This window comes from Amaranthus tricolor, chromosome 2 (genome assembly GCF_026212465.1).
Source record: "Amaranthus tricolor cultivar Red isolate AtriRed21 chromosome 2, ASM2621246v1, whole genome shotgun sequence".
In the NCBI taxonomy this organism is placed as follows: domain Eukaryota; kingdom Viridiplantae; phylum Streptophyta; class Magnoliopsida; order Caryophyllales; family Amaranthaceae; genus Amaranthus; species Amaranthus tricolor.
Genome location: NC_080048.1, coordinates 6,011,743 through 6,030,339, shown reverse-complemented (window position 1 = coordinate 6,030,339; position 18,597 = coordinate 6,011,743).

Genomic DNA, 18,597 nt, shown 5'->3' with positions numbered 1-18,597 from the left:
TTTCATATATTGCAAGACTCTAAAACGTTGTCATTTGCTATTTTCAAGCTCTTTTTTTATTAATATTCATGATTATGATGATAATTTAAATTAATATATTTTTCAAAATAATTTCTTAATTATGTATAAATTATTTTTTGAAACACTTTATTTCTTTAAGATTTTTATTTAGACATAAAAAATTAATATAAAAATATATTTTCAATACTTACTTAATTTAACTTTAAATTCGTTTAGGAAAATAAATTATTGTCATGCATACAATCAATTATAATCCTATTAAATTAATACTTTCATATTTGACAAAATTATATAAAATCATTGTGTTATTTTTCAGTTTTTTTATAAGTATTTATATATTAAATTAATACTTCTATATTTAGCAAAACTATATGAAATTGCCATGTGTTATTTTCCCTTTTTTTGTTAGTATTTATGATTATGATATTTGGCAAAACTATATGAAATCGTCATGTGTTATTTTTCAGTTTTTTTATTAGTATTTATATATTAAATTAATACTTCTATATTTAGCAAAACTATATGAAATTGCCATGTGTTATTTTTCAGTTCTTTTGTTAGTATTTATGATTTGTATATTAAACTAATACTTCTCTATTTAGCAAAACTATATGAAATTGCCATGTGTTATTTTTCAGTGCTTTTATTAGTATTTATGGTATATTAATTTAATACTTTTATATTTAGCAAAACTATATGAAAGCCATGTATTATTTTCTAGTTCTTTTATTAGTATTTATGATTATGATTTATGATATGATTATGATTCCCATTCGCACATATTAGGGTGAACACGGTCCGGTTTGGTTTGGTGTGACAATAAAATCAGACCAAACCAAAAATTTCGATTTGCAAATTTTTTCAGACAGGATCAGACCGTTTAAATTACCAGACCGGACCGGACCAAAATGTTCTACAATGTTCTGGTCTGGTTTATGATTTTTTATTTTTATATTTTTACCAAATTTAGATATGTGTTTGTACAAATATTTCGCACCTATATTCACCAAATATAATAATTTGTAATTAGTTGATTGCATTAACATCATCAAGTATATATTACTATATAAAAATAATTACATCTCGAAATATCTAGGTAACAAAATTTTTTTTTGGGAAATTACACGAGGTAACCCTGAGGTTTTGGGTTTCCCACGTGGTAACCAAAACTTTTAAAAAATCCACGCGATAACCCTGAGGTTTACCAAATTGTTCTACCGTCACCTTTTTGCACATAAAACATTAGCAAACATTAATTTCAAAGCTTTAAGGTTGTACAAAAGCCTTAAAGCTTCGAAATTAACGTTCGTTAATGTTTTATATGCAAAAAAATCACGATGGAACAATTTGATAAACCTTAGGATTATCGTGTGGATTTTTTAAAAGTTTTGGTTACCATGTGGAAAACCCAAATCCTCAGGGTTACCAAGTGGAATTTTTCAATTTTTTAATAAAAATTATGATTATTGGTCATAGTGCGATTTGCAGTCTGGTCTGATCTGTATAATAAAAAATCAGGACCAATCCGTAAACCATAATTTTTTTAAAAAATCAGACCAGACCATTTAAATCGTAAACCAGATCAAATATTAAAATTACAATTTGATTTACGATTTAGACTAAACTCTATTTGGTCTAACACACGTGTAATGGTAGCTTCACATGTATGGATAATCCAGACCCCCTTTTCTAACTTCGGCCACCCTATCCCCAACCCCTTCTCTGAATCAGGACTACCATTCCCACCTCTTTTCCTAACCCAAACCTAGTGGGTGGTGGGAGCTTCTCTCTCCAGGCCATCCATTGTGCCTGCTCTCCGGATAAGGGCCTTTATAATTAAAATGGGCATCGAATGAAGCCCGGCTCGGCCCATTTTTACTAGTAAAAATTATTTTTATCCCCACTTATTAGTTTATAATAATTAAACTATCATTTATAATAATTAAATTGAAAAAATATTAATAATTACATTGACATTGTCATTTATAATATTTAAATCTTATATTAATTATGCTATTTTCAAAGGTCTGTTTTCGGCCCTTATTGAGCCCTTTTATAGTCCGCTTCATTTTAATTATAGTACAGCCCGTTTTCGGCCCAACCCTTACAAAACCCTTCTAAAAACGGGCTGTATAAGAGCTCAAAATGGAGACCCATCCCATTGAACACCCCTACACATGTTGTTTTCTACAAAGGGTCAATTGGAAACAACCTATTTATTAGTTTTACAATTAATAAGGATATATAAGATTGCTTATATCAGTGATCCAACCCTTTCAAACACCACTCTAGATAAGAGTCAGTTAAGGGCATTGGGGTAATTTTTTATATTCGGGTAGGCTAAAACAATAGACAAGAAGGGGAAAGAGAATTATTTTGAGGAAAATTTCACATGGTAACATCGAACTTTCATGAAACGCCAGTGGTAGTACTTTTATAAGATTTTTCTACATGGTAGCATCCAGTTTTTGCCTTTTCTAACTGTTGTAACATTTTCCTTTATATTCTTGTCATTTTCCGTTTAATTCATCATTTTGACATTTCTACCCTTATTAAGGGTTAGTTGTTTTTTTATAATTTTTCTTAAACCATTTTTATGCTCTCAAATGTTTAATTCACCATTTTGACGTTTAATTCACCGTTTATTTCATCAAAGCTTCGATCTAATCAAGGGTTTTATTCTTTTAAATTTTTCATCATTAAAACTGATTAAAAAATATTTAATACTTTGTGTTGTTTAAAAGAAAAAATCTTAATGACTAATATATTGCTTTTAAGGATTCAACAAAATTTATTGACTGAAAACACAAAAATTGACTAGAAATAAAGTATTTTTGAATTTTGATGAGAAAAAAATATGGTAAAATTTGAAAAAACTAAGAAATCCAATTAAGCGGTTGGATTAAAATCACAATTGGATTTACCCTAGTTTTTATATTGTTATTTTCGAAATGAGTCACTCTTGGATTATGAGTTAAATTATTTCTGTTGAACATTTAGAGTATATAAACCTAGTTTTGTATATACTACATACTTAGTATAGTAGTGGGACTTAAATAAATATAAGTCCAATTTAAATGCCTCAAAGAATTTGATGAAACATTACTTTGTTTCATAAGCTTTGTTTGGTGAAACATTGCTTTGTTTCATAAGCTTTGTTTGGTGAAACATTGCTTTGTTTCATAAGCTTTGCTTGGTGAAAAAGCTTTGTTTGGTGAAACATTGCTTTGTTTCATAAGCCTTGCTTGGTGAAAAAGCTTTGTTTGGTGAAACACTTTTGTTTCAAAAGGAGGTATTGTTTCATGTACAACTCTATAAATAGAGGTTGCATGCCAAGGGACATTCCATCCCATATCCATATCATTTCTTATTTCTCCCTTAAGAATACTCCCATTCTTGTTCTTCCTTTCATGAGATAATATTGAGAGAGTAATTAACTTTCAATATCATCAAAGTTCTTAATTCACCACAACACTTGTATTTACTATTGCAATTTCCTTGTGCTAGGATTTTGTTGTGTAGATTGTATCTCATTGTGAATTTCATTTATCATCCCAAGCACCTTTGTGGGAGAAATATCACAATAGGAAAGTGTATGAACGCCTTCTACTCATATCAAGTTTCCGAGCGACTTCTCTGATTGTCGCAACCTTATCTTCATGGTGTCCATTTGGTGATTTACAAAGCAAGGAGTTCCATTGCCATCCACACAAGGGAAATACAAATCGGTTTGTTTTATTTGTATTTGCATTATATTTCCAATAATCTATTGTGATAATTTTTCAAAGATGGCAAGCGTTAAGGATCTCGTTAAAATTTTTCATCAAGTTGGACAATTATTTCGACATGAAGTTCTGATGATGGCAACTGAAATATTTATTTTTATGGGTATCTTTAGTAAGAAGAAGTATCATGGAAAACAAGTAAGTTTTTCTTGAGATTTAATAATCATAAATTATATTTGATATTTTGCGTTTAAAATTGTGAAAAAGTTTTTACATACATTTAAATCTTCTTTTGGATTATCAGATACATGTGTTCAAATTTTAATTTGAAGTAAAACATGTGGGTAATAGTATTTTACAAAGATATGATCTAGAGAAGTGGGTATGTGTTATTTTGATAATAAAAATTTATGATGGAAATCATAAAGTGTTATTTTTCTTAATAATTAATTAAGAAAAGAGAATAGAAATTTATTCATGTGATCATCATGGTTAATAAGGCAATGAAATTTTGTAGTATGGAATAAAAGTACTACAATGTTAGGATTTATATATTATATATAAATTAAAATTGCCAAGTATACATTAAGTATGTGTTTTATCGGATGTTAATTGATTAAAGTATGATTATGTTATATACTTGATGGAATTAATTCTTCATGAGGCATGTTTAAAGAAAGTGATTGATTTTGTTTTATCATGTTGATAATTGATGTATGTCGTGTAGCATCAAAACCAAAGGTATGATAATTTTGTTTAGCATACTTTCGATTAATCTTTGTTTGTTGATTTGTAATTATTTTATTTATTGTGATGATTATGAAATAAAGTATCAATTTTATTGATGTAACCACTTTTGTGGTTAGTTATGGTAGTTATTTGTAAATAACTACTTATAAGTAAAAGATGAATTTATTGACTTTTGTCAAGTATCTCATGATAAGACAAAATTAAAGTGACATATATTTTATATACCCAAATTTTTTCAATAATAAAAAAAAAGGGGGTAATGATTTACATTGAAATACTCAAATGAGTTATGTAATTACCCAAGTCAATCTAGTTATATCATAACTAAGATTAAGGGGTAGAATTTATATGTCATGTAGATATACATGTTTATGTATATGGAGCATTTTAAATTTAAATTTAATATGGTCGGACCATTATTTATAATTATTAAGATTAAATTATTATGTATAATTCAACAATGTTGAAATTATAAGTAAGTGGTTGTTTCATCATTACTTATGAAAATAGTTATGAAATAAATGTTATTCTATTTAAGAGAATAAATTAATTTGCATAGATTTTGCAAATTATATTTTATGGTGATTAAAATTCCATAATGTTTATAAATCAAATTATTATTACTAGTTTGTAATAATATTTTTAGTATGTTTATTTGATCCATATAAGTAAATGGATTGTATATAATTTATTCATAAATTATATGTGACAAGTTGATTTATTTTAAAAAAACTATAAAGTGATTACTATTTATAAGTATTTACTTATAAAATTGTGTCCTTTAAGACATGTGAATTATCAAGGGGTATGATAATGTATTTTATGCCTTAAGCATAAAATATATATTATGGCAAATAAATTCCATAATGTTTAATAATTTATTTATTATTACTAGTTTGTAATAATGTAAGAAAATTTCTCAAATTATACATAATTATATGTATGAAATTCAATTTTGAATTGGATCACAAAGATTTGTCATTTCTATTTGTGATTGAATGTTTACAAATAGAGGAGGTAATTTTAAACTTCCAAGTGAAAACTAATAAAGATAATATTTTATCCATAAACATTTGTCTTAGTTTTAGACAAAAGAGATTAAATTAATCTCTTGTTCGAGATGTTTGATAAAAAGTCAATTTTAAGAAAAAATGCGCACTAAGAAATTTGATGATTGGTCAAAGGTACTAGAATAATGATTACTTCTAGTGTTCCATATTTATTTAATGTGGAAGAAGATCCATTTGACTTTTAGTGATGCTATGGCATCACAAGATAGTGCCTTTTTGAAAGAGGCAATAGATGATGAGATGCAATCTATCATGGGGAATAATACTTGGGTATTAGTAGATCTTCCACCGACTTGTAAATCAATTGGTTGCAAGTGGATCTTTCGCAAGAAGATGAAAATTGATGGATTCATTGATAAGTTCAAGGCCCGTTTAGTGGCACAGGGCTTTAGACAAAAGCTTGGTATTGATCATTTTGATACATATGCACCAGTTGCAAGAATAACCACCATTAGGTTGTTGGTAGCGTTGGCTACAATTTATCATCTAGAGGTCCATCAAATGGATGTGAAAACCGCATTCTTATACGGTGAGCTAGATGAGGAAGTTTACATGAAACAACCCGAAGGGTTCGTTTTGAAAGGACAAGAAAATAAGGTTTGTAAACTTGTTAAGTCACTATATGGACTTAAATAAGCACCAAAACAATGGCATCAAAAGTTTGATGAAACTATATTGTCCTTTGGATTCAAGTTGAATCAAGCGGATAAATGCGTTTATAGCAAATTTGATAACCATGGCAATGGAGTTATCATTTGCTTATACGTGGATGACATGCTCATCTTTGGTACTAATATAGTACATATCCAAGAGACAAAGAATTTTTGTCTAAATCCTTCCAAATGAAGGATATGGGGGAGGCCGATGTGATCTTAGGCATAAAGATCAAAAGAGATGGTGGTCGTATTAAGCTTAGGCAATCTCATTACATTGATAAAGTGCTTAATAGGTTTAAATTGCAAGATTTGACACCAATCTCAAGTCCCATGGAGCAAGGTATGAAATTTACCAAGCATACCGGGAAACCAATTTCTCAATTAGAGTATGCAAAGATTATTGGATCATTGATGTATGCTATGACTTGTACAAGGCCGGACATAGCATTTGCGGTTGGTAAATTGAGTAGATTTACTAGTAACCCGGGTCCTCAACATTGGTTGGCGATAAGAAGAGTATTACGATACTTGAAAGGAACCATAAATTATGGTATAACTTATAGCGGTGAACCTCCTATTTTGGAAGGTTATTCCGATGCTAGTTGGATCACTAATGAAGAGGATAATTCTTCAACTAGTGGTTGGGTATTTGTTTATGGGGGAGGTGCCATATCATGGGCTTCCAAGAAACAAATGGTAATAGCAGATTCCACTATGTCTGCGGAATTCATTGCACTCGCCTCGGCGGCAAATGAAGCGGAGTGGTTAAGGAATCTCATGTTTGAGATACCTATGTTGCCAAAGCCAATTTCACCGGTGGCAATTCATTCGGATTGCACAACGGCTTTGGGAAGAACTTATAGTCAAGTGTATAATGGTAAGTCGAGACACATTGCTCTTAGACACAGTCTAGTGCAAGATCTTATCATTCATGGGGTCATAACTCTTGACTATGTGAACACCAAGTTCAATTTGGCTGATTTTTTTACTAAAGCCATGAGTAAGGTTTCAATTGAACAAGCGTCAATTGAGATCGGTTTATGTCAATAAAGTTTAAAGGAAAGTCCCAATTCACACACAAGTAGCATTGTGTCTTGAATTCAATGTGGTAAAGTCCTTTAAAGTCTTTGAAAGCAACAAGGATGAATGACCCATAGTTGCTTTAGACCGTGATGACAAGGTAGTCGCTTAAGTTCTCAAGGTCAAGGGTTGAAGAGCTCTTGGTGGTATCCTATCACGGGGATATGTTTTACGTAGTGAGAACCTACCTATATAAGTTTGAAGTTTTGGCCGCTTCAAGTAGTCAAGATTGGCATATCCGACTATGATAAACTTATGAATAGATATGGACACGGCCCTATATAATGTGTCAAGGTAATTGACAATGTGTTATTGGTTTTGTGTGTATTTAACCTTCAAGTGGTTGGATGGGCTAGTTGATTCAATCCGTAGGGACATCATTCTAGTTCGATCGCTTGTGAAGTGTTTTATACTAGGCGTTAATTCAATACGTAGGGACAGTAGCGTTGATGCATGAAACGGAATTATATACTTAATGTGTAAAGGAAGAAGGAGGTTTTTTATACTCTAAATGGGGGAGGATTGTTGAACATTTAGAGTATATAAACCTAGTTTTGTATATACTACATACTTAGTATAGTAGTGGGACTTAAATAAATATAAGTCCAATTTAAATGCCTCAAAGAATTTGATGAAACATTACTTTGTTTCATAAGCTTTGTTTGGTGAAACATTGCTTTGTTTCATAAGCTTTGCTTGGTGAAAAAGCTTTGTTTGGTGAAACATTGCTTTGTTTCATAAGCCTTGCTTGGTGAAAAAGCTTTGTTTGGTGAAACACTTTTGTTTCAAAAGGAGGTATTGTTTCATGTACAACTCTATAAATAGAGGTTGCATGCCAAGGGACATTCCATCCCATATCCATATCATTTCTTATTTCTCCCTTAAGAATACTCCCATTCTTGTTCTTCCTTTCATGAGATAATATTGAGAGAGTAATTAACTTTCAATATCATCAAAGTTCTTAATTCACCACAACACTTGTATTTACTATTGCAATTTCCTTGTGCTAGGATTTTGTTGTGTAGATTGTATCTCATTGTGAATTTCATTTATCATCCCAAGCACCTTTGTGGGAGAAATATCACAATAGGAAAGTGTATGAACGCCTTCTACTCATATCAAGTTTCCGAGCGACTTCTCTGATTGTCGCAACCTTATCTTCATGGTGTCCATTTGGTGATTTACAAAGCAAGGAGTTCCATTGCCATCCACACAAGGGAAATACAAATCGGTTTGTTTTATTTGTATTTGCATTATATTTCCAATAATCTATTGTGATAATTTTTCAAAGATGGCAAGCGTTAAGGATCTCGTTAAAATTTTTCATCAAGTTGGACAATTATTTCGACATGAAGTTCTGATGATGGCAACTGAAATATTTATTTTTATGGGTATCTTTAGTAAGAAGAAGTATCATGGAAAACAAGTAAGTTTTTCTTGAGATTTAATAATCATAAATTATATTTGATATTTTGCGTTTAAAATTGTGAAAAAGTTTTTACATACATTTAAATCTTCTTTTGGATTATCAGATACATGTGTTCAAATTTTAATTTGAAGTAAAACATGTGGGTAATAGTATTTTACAAAGATATGATCTAGAGAAGTGGGTATGTGTTATTTTGATAATAAAAATTTATGATGGAAATCATAAAGTGTTATTTTTCTTAATAATTAATTAAGAAAAGAGAATAGAAATTTATTCATGTGATCATCATGGTTAATAAGGCAATGAAATTTTGTAGTATGGAATAAAAGTACTACAATGTTAGGATTTATATATTATATATAAATTAAAATTGCCAAGTATACATTAAGTATGTGTTTTATCGGATGTTAATTGATTAAAGTATGATTATGTTATATACTTGATGGAATTAATTCTTCATGAGGCATGTTTAAAGAAAGTGATTGATTTTGTTTTATCATGTTGATAATTGATGTATGTCGTGTAGCATCAAAACCAAAGGTATGATAATTTTGTTTAGCATACTTTCGATTAATCTTTGTTTGTTGATTTGTAATTATTTTATTTATTGTGATAATTATGAAATAAAGTATCAATTTTATTGATGTAACCACTTTTGTGGTTAGTTATGGTAGTTATTTGTAAATAACTACTTATAAGTAAAAGATGAATTTATTGACTTTTGTCAAGTATCTCATGATAAGACAAAATTAAAGTGACATATATTTTATATACCCAAATTTTTTCAATAATAAAAAAAAAGGGGGTAATGATTTACATTGAAATACTCAAATGAGTTATGTAATTACCCAAGTCAATCTAGTTATATCATAACTAAGATTAAGGGGTAGAATTTATATGTCATGTAGATATACATGTTTATGTATATGGAGCATTTTAAATTTAAATTTAATATGGTCGGACCATTATTTATAATTATTAAGATTAAATTATTATGTATAATTCAACAATGTTGAAATTATAAGTAAGTGGTTGTTTCATCATTACTTATGAAAATAGTTATGAAATAAATGTTATTCTATTTAAGAGAATAAATTAATTTGCATAGATTTTGCAAATTATATTTTATGGTGATTAAAATTCCATAATGTTTATAAATCAAATTATTATTACTAGTTTGTAATAATATTTTTAGTATGTTTATTTGATCCATATAAGTAAATGGATTGTATATAATTTATTCATAAATTATATGTGACAAGTTGATTTATTTTAAAAAAACTATAAAGTGATTACTATTTATAAGTATTTACTTATAAAATTGTGTCCTTTAAGACATGTGAATTATCAAGGGGTATGATAATGTATTTTATGCCTTAAGCATAAAATATATATTATGGCAAATAAATTCCATAATGTTTAATAATTTATTTATTATTACTAGTTTGTAATAATGTAAGAAAATTTCTCAAATTATACATAATTATATGTATGAAATTCAATTTTGAATTGGATCACAAAGATTTGTCATTTCTATTTGTGATTGAATGTTTACAAATAGAGGAGGTAATTTTAAACTTCCAAGTGAAAACTAATAAAGATAATATTTTATCCATAAACATTTGTCTTAGTTTTAGACAAAAGAGATTAAATTAATCTCTTGTTCGAGATGTTTGATAAAAAGTCAATTTTAAGAAAAAATGCGCACTAAGAAATTTGATGATTGGTCAAAGGTACTAGAATAATGATTACTTCTAGTGTTCCATATTTATTTAATGTGGAAGAAGATCCATTTGACTTTTAGTGATGCTATGGCATCACAAGATAGTGCCTTTTTGAAAGAGGCAATAGATGATGAGATGCAATCTATCATGGGGAATAATACTTGGGTATTAGTAGATCTTCCACCGACTTGTAAATCAATTGGTTGCAAGTGGATCTTTCGCAAGAAGATGAAAATTGATGGATTCATTGATAAGTTCAAGGCCCGTTTAGTGGCACAGGGCTTTAGACAAAAGCTTGGTATTGATCATTTTGATACATATGCACCAGTTGCAAGAATAACCACCATTAGGTTGTTGGTAGCGTTGGCTACAATTTATCATCTAGAGGTCCATCAAATGGATGTGAAAACCGCATTCTTATACGGTGAGCTAGATGAGGAAGTTTACATGAAACAACCCGAAGGGTTCGTTTTGAAAGGACAAGAAAATAAGGTTTGTAAACTTGTTAAGTCACTATATGGACTTAAATAAGCACCAAAACAATGGCATCAAAAGTTTGATGAAACTATATTGTCCTTTGGATTCAAGTTGAATCAAGCGGATAAATGCGTTTATAGCAAATTTGATAACCATGGCAATGGAGTTATCATTTGCTTATACGTGGATGACATGCTCATCTTTGGTACTAATATAGTACATATCCAAGAGACAAAGAATTTTTGTCTAAATCCTTCCAAATGAAGGATATGGGGGAGGCCGATGTGATCTTAGGCATAAAGATCAAAAGAGATGGTGGTCGTATTAAGCTTAGGCAATCTCATTACATTGATAAAGTGCTTAATAGGTTTAAATTGCAAGATTTGACACCAATCTCAAGTCCCATGGAGCAAGGTATGAAATTTACCAAGCATACCGGGAAACCAATTTCTCAATTAGAGTATGCAAAGATTATTGGATCATTGATGTATGCTATGACTTGTACAAGGCCGGACATAGCATTTGCGGTTGGTAAATTGAGTAGATTTACTAGTAACCCGGGTCCTCAACATTGGTTGGCGATAAGAAGAGTATTACGATACTTGAAAGGAACCATAAATTATGGTATAACTTATAGCGGTGAACCTCCTATTTTGGAAGGTTATTCCGATGCTAGTTGGATCACTAATGAAGAGGATAATTCTTCAACTAGTGGTTGGGTATTTGTTTATGGGGGAGGTGCCATATCATGGGCTTCCAAGAAACAAATGGTAATAGCAGATTCCACTATGTCTGCGGAATTCATTGCACTCGCCTCGGCGGCAAATGAAGCGGAGTGGTTAAGGAATCTCATGTTTGAGATACCTATGTTGCCAAAGCCAATTTCACCGGTGGCAATTCATTCGGATTGCACAACGGCTTTGGGAAGAACTTATAGTCAAGTGTATAATGGTAAGTCGAGACACATTGCTCTTAGACACAGTCTAGTGCAAGATCTTATCATTCATGGGGTCATAACTCTTGACTATGTGAACACCAAGTTCAATTTGGCTGATTTTTTTACTAAAGCCATGAGTAAGGTTTCAATTGAACAAGCGTCAATTGAGATCGGTTTATGTCAATAAAGTTTAAAGGAAAGTCCCAATTCACACACAAGTAGCATTGTGTCTTGAATTCAATGTGGTAAAGTCCTTTAAAGTCTTTGAAAGCAACAAGGATGAATGACCCATAGTTGCTTTAGACCGTGATGACAAGGTAGTCGCTTAAGTTCTCAAGGTCAAGGGTTGAAGAGCTCTTGGTGGTATCCTATCACGGGGATATGTTTTACGTAGTGAGAACCTACCTATATAAGTTTGAAGTTTTGGCCGCTTCAAGTAGTCAAGATTGGCATATCCGACTATGATAAACTTATGAATAGATATGGACACGGCCCTATATAATGTGTCAAGGTAATTGACAATGTGTTATTGGTTTTGTGTGTATTTAACCTTCAAGTGGTTGGATGGGCTAGTTGATTCAATCCGTAGGGACATCATTCTAGTTCGATCGCTTGTGAAGTGTTTTATACTAGGCGTTAATTCAATACGTAGGGACAGTAGCGTTGATGCATGAAACGGAATTATATACTTAATGTGTAAAGGAAGAAGGAGGTTTTTTATACTCTAAATGGGGGAGGATTGTTGAACATTTAGAGTATATAAACCTAGTTTTGTATATACTACATACTTAGTATAGTAGTGGGACTTAAATAAATATAAGTCCAATTTAAATGCCTCAAAGAATTTGATGAAACATTACTTTGTTTCATAAGCTTTGTTTGGTGAAACATTGCTTTGTTTCATAAGCTTTGCTTGGTGAAAAAGCTTTGTTTGGTGAAACATTGCTTTGTTTCATAAGCCTTGCTTGGTGAAAAAGCTTTGTTTGGTGAAACACTTTTGTTTCAAAAGGAGGTATTGTTTCATGTACAACTCTATAAATAGAGGTTGCATGCCAAGGGACATTCCATCCCATATCCATATCATTTCTTATTTCTCCCTTAAGAATACTCCCATTCTTGTTCTTCCTTTCATGAGATAATATTGAGAGAGTAATTAACTTTCAATATCATCAAAGTTCTTAATTCACCACAACACTTGTATTTACTATTGCAATTTCCTTGTGCTAGGATTTTGTTGTGTAGATTGTATCTCATTGTGAATTTCATTTATCATCCCAAGCACCTTTGTGGGAGAAATATCACAATAGGAAAGTGTATGAACGCCTTCTACTCATATCAAGTTTCCGAGCGACTTCTCTGATTGTCGCAACCTTATCTTCATGGTGTCCATTTGGTGATTTACAAAGCAAGGAGTTCCATTGCCATCCACACAAGGGAAATACAAATCGGTTTGTTTTATTTGTATTTGCATTATATTTCCAATAATCTATTGTGATAATTTTTCAAAGATGGCAAGCGTTAAGGATCTCGTTAAAATTTTTCATCAAGTTGGACAATTATTTCGACATGAAGTTCTGATGATGGCAACTGAAATATTTATTTTTATGGGTATCTTTAGTAAGAAGAAGTATCATGGAAAACAAGTAAGTTTTTCTTGAGATTTAATAATCATAAATTATATTTGATATTTTGCGTTTAAAATTGTGAAAAAGTTTTTACATACATTTAAATCTTCTTTTGGATTATCAGATACATGTGTTCAAATTTTAATTTGAAGTAAAACATGTGGGTAATAGTATTTTACAAAGATATGATCTAGAGAAGTGGGTATGTGTTATTTTGATAATAAAAATTTATGATGGAAATCATAAAGTGTTATTTTTCTTAATAATTAATTAAGAAAAGAGAATAGAAATTTATTCATGTGATCATCATGGTTAATAAGGCAATGAAATTTTGTAGTATGGAATAAAAGTACTACAATGTTAGGATTTATATATTATATATAAATTAAAATTGCCAAGTATACATTAAGTATGTGTTTTATCGGATGTTAATTGATTAAAGTATGATTATGTTATATACTTGATGGAATTAATTCTTCATGAGGCATGTTTAAAGAAAGTGATTGATTTTGTTTTATCATGTTGATAATTGATGTATGTCGTGTAGCATCAAAACCAAAGGTATGATAATTTTGTTTAGCATACTTTCGATTAATCTTTGTTTGTTGATTTGTAATTATTTTATTTATTGTGATAATTATGAAATAAAGTATCAATTTTATTGATGTAACCACTTTTGTGGTTAGTTATGGTAGTTATTTGTAAATAACTACTTATAAGTAAAAGATGAATTTATTGACTTTTGTCAAGTATCTCATGATAAGACAAAATTAAAGTGACATATATTTTATATACCCAAATTTTTTCAATAATAAAAAAAAAGGGGGTAATGATTTACATTGAAATACTCAAATGAGTTATGTAATTACCCAAGTCAATCTAGTTATATCATAACTAAGATTAAGGGGTAGAATTTATATGTCATGTAGATATACATGTTTATGTATATGGAGCATTTTAAATTTAAATTTAATATGGTCGGACCATTATTTATAATTATTAAGATTAAATTATTATGTATAATTCAACAATGTTGAAATTATAAGTAAGTGGTTGTTTCATCATTACTTATGAAAATAGTTATGAAATAAATGTTATTCTATTTAAGAGAATAAATTAATTTGCATAGATTTTGCAAATTATATTTTATGGTGATTAAAATTCCATAATGTTTATAAATCAAATTATTATTACTAGTTTGTAATAATATTTTTAGTATGTTTATTTGATCCATATAAGTAAATGGATTGTATATAATTTATTCATAAATTATATGTGACAAGTTGATTTATTTTAAAAAAACTATAAAGTGATTACTATTTATAAGTATTTACTTATAAAATTGTGTCCTTTAAGACATGTGAATTATCAAGGGGTATGATAATGTATTTTATGCCTTAAGCATAAAATATATATTATGGCAAATAAATTCCATAATGTTTAATAATTTATTTATTATTACTAGTTTGTAATAATGTAAGAAAATTTCTCAAATTATACATAATTATATGTATGAAATTCAATTTTGAATTGGATCACAAAGATTTGTCATTTCTATTTGTGATTGAATGTTTACAAATAGAGGAGGTAATTTTAAACTTCCAAGTGAAAACTAATAAAGATAATATTTTATCCATAAACATTTGTCTTAGTTTTAGACAAAAGAGATTAAATTAATCTCTTGTTCGAGATGTTTGATAAAAAGTCAATTTTAAGAAAAAATGCGCACTAAGAAATTTGATGATTGGTCAAAGGTACTAGAATAATGATTACTTCTAGTGTTCCATATTTATTTAATGTGGAAGAAGATCCATTTGACTTTTAGTGATGCTATGGCATCACAAGATAGTGCCTTTTTGAAAGAGGCAATAGATGATGAGATGCAATCTATCATGGGGAATAATACTTGGGTATTAGTAGATCTTCCACCGACTTGTAAATCAATTGGTTGCAAGTGGATCTTTCGCAAGAAGATGAAAATTGATGGATTCATTGATAAGTTCAAGGCCCGTTTAGTGGCACAGGGCTTTAGACAAAAGCTTGGTATTGATCATTTTGATACATATGCACCAGTTGCAAGAATAACCACCATTAGGTTGTTGGTAGCGTTGGCTACAATTTATCATCTAGAGGTCCATCAAATGGATGTGAAAACCGCATTCTTATACGGTGAGCTAGATGAGGAAGTTTACATGAAACAACCCGAAGGGTTCGTTTTGAAAGGACAAGAAAATAAGGTTTGTAAACTTGTTAAGTCACTATATGGACTTAAATAAGCACCAAAACAATGGCATCAAAAGTTTGATGAAACTATATTGTCCTTTGGATTCAAGTTGAATCAAGCGGATAAATGCGTTTATAGCAAATTTGATAACCATGGCAATGGAGTTATCATTTGCTTATACGTGGATGACATGCTCATCTTTGGTACTAATATAGTACATATCCAAGAGACAAAGAATTTTTGTCTAAATCCTTCCAAATGAAGGATATGGGGGAGGCCGATGTGATCTTAGGCATAAAGATCAAAAGAGATGGTGGTCGTATTAAGCTTAGGCAATCTCATTACATTGATAAAGTGCTTAATAGGTTTAAATTGCAAGATTTGACACCAATCTCAAGTCCCATGGAGCAAGGTATGAAATTTACCAAGCATACCGGGAAACCAATTTCTCAATTAGAGTATGCAAAGATTATTGGATCATTGATGTATGCTATGACTTGTACAAGGCCGGACATAGCATTTGCGGTTGGTAAATTGAGTAGATTTACTAGTAACCCGGGTCCTCAACATTGGTTGGCGATAAGAAGAGTATTACGATACTTGAAAGGAACCATAAATTATGGTATAACTTATAGCGGTGAACCTCCTATTTTGGAAGGTTATTCCGATGCTAGTTGGATCACTAATGAAGAGGATAATTCTTCAACTAGTGGTTGGGTATTTGTTTATGGGGGAGGTGCCATATCATGGGCTTCCAAGAAACAAATGGTAATAGCAGATTCCACTATGTCTGCGGAATTCATTGCACTCGCCTCGGCGGCAAATGAAGCGGAGTGGTTAAGGAATCTCATGTTTGAGATACCTATGTTGCCAAAGCCAATTTCACCGGTGGCAATTCATTCGGATTGCACAACGGCTTTGGGAAGAACTTATAGTCAAGTGTATAATGGTAAGTCGAGACACATTGCTCTTAGACACAGTCTAGTGCAAGATCTTATCATTCATGGGGTCATAACTCTTGACTATGTGAACACCAAGTTCAATTTGGCTGATTTTTTTACTAAAGCCATGAGTAAGGTTTCAATTGAACAAGCGTCAATTGAGATCGGTTTATGTCAATAAAGTTTAAAGGAAAGTCCCAATTCACACACAAGTAGCATTGTGTCTTGAATTCAATGTGGTAAAGTCCTTTAAAGTCTTTGAAAGCAACAAGGATGAATGACCCATAGTTGCTTTAGACCGTGATGACAAGGTAGTCGCTTAAGTTCTCAAGGTCAAGGGTTGAAGAGCTCTTGGTGGTATCCTATCACGGGGATATGTTTTACGTAGTGAGAACCTACCTATATAAGTTTGAAGTTTTGGCCGCTTCAAGTAGTCAAGATTGGCATATCCGACTATGATAAACTTATGAATAGATATGGACACGGCCCTATATAATGTGTCAAGGTAATTGACAATGTGTTATTGGTTTTGTGTGTATTTAACCTTCAAGTGGTTGGATGGGCTAGTTGATTCAATCCGTAGGGACATCATTCTAGTTCGATCGCTTGTGAAGTGTTTTATACTAGGCGTTAATTCAATACGTAGGGACAGTAGCGTTGATGCATGAAACGGAATTATATACTTAATGTGTAAAGGAAGAAGGAGGTTTTTTATACTCTAAATGGGGGAGGATTGTTGAACATTTAGAGTATATAAACCTAGTTTTGTATATACTACATACTTAGTATAGTAGTGGGACTTAAATAAATATAAGTCCAATTTAAATGCCTCAAAGAATTTGATGAAACATTACTTTGTTTCATAAGCTTTGTTTGGTGAAACATTGCTTTGTTTCATAAGCTTTGCTTGGTGAAAAAGCTTTGTTTGGTGAAACATTGCTTTGTTTCATAAGCCTTGCTTGGTGAAAAAGCTTTGTTTGGTGAAACACTTTTGTTTCAAAAGGAGGTATTGTTTCATGTACAACTCTATAAATAGAGGTTGCATGCCAAGGGACATTCCATCCCATATCCATATCATTTCTTATTTCTCCCTTAAGAATACTCCCATTCTTGTTCTTCCTTTCATGAGATAATATTGAGAGAGTAATTAACTTTCAATATCATCAAAGTTCTTAATTCACCACAACACTTGTATTTACTATTGCAATTTCCTTGTGCTAGGATTTTGTTGTGTAGATTGTATCTCATTGTGAATTTCATTTATCATCCCAAGCACCTTTGTGGGAGAAATATCACAATAGGAAAGTGTATGAACGCCTTCTACTCATATCAAGTTTCCGAGCGACTTCTCTGATTGTCGCAACCTTATCTTCATGGTGTCCATTTGGTGATTTACAAAGCAAGGAGTTCCATTGCCATCCACACAAGGGAAATACAAATCGGTTTGTTTTATTTGTATTTGCATTATATTTCCAATAATTTCAAGTTACAATCTATTAATTTTTCAGTTTAATTTCATGTTAATTTTAAGTCGGTTCAAAAATTTACAACTCTAATGACAATCTCAAAAAGTTATTGCATATTTTCCTATCAAATGGTCCCAAGAGCATATTATATATTGAAGGAGTGTATACAAATTTTCTTTTTACGAGCCCAAAATGTTGGCTAAAACCTCGATAAACAAACATCACGCTGTAGTTTTCTTTGACTAATGTGCCATTACAAGTTTACAAGCATTCAATGCATTTTTGGAATTTTTAAAGTAATTTAAAATTAATGAGAAAATAACTATGTTTATTTTAATAAGGATAAATTAATTTTAAATTAATAAGAATAAATTAATTTTAAATAAAGTATATTTTAAACTTTTAATTATATAAGGATCAAAGTATTATCTAGCTAATATAACATAAATTTAAAATTTATTACCTAATCACG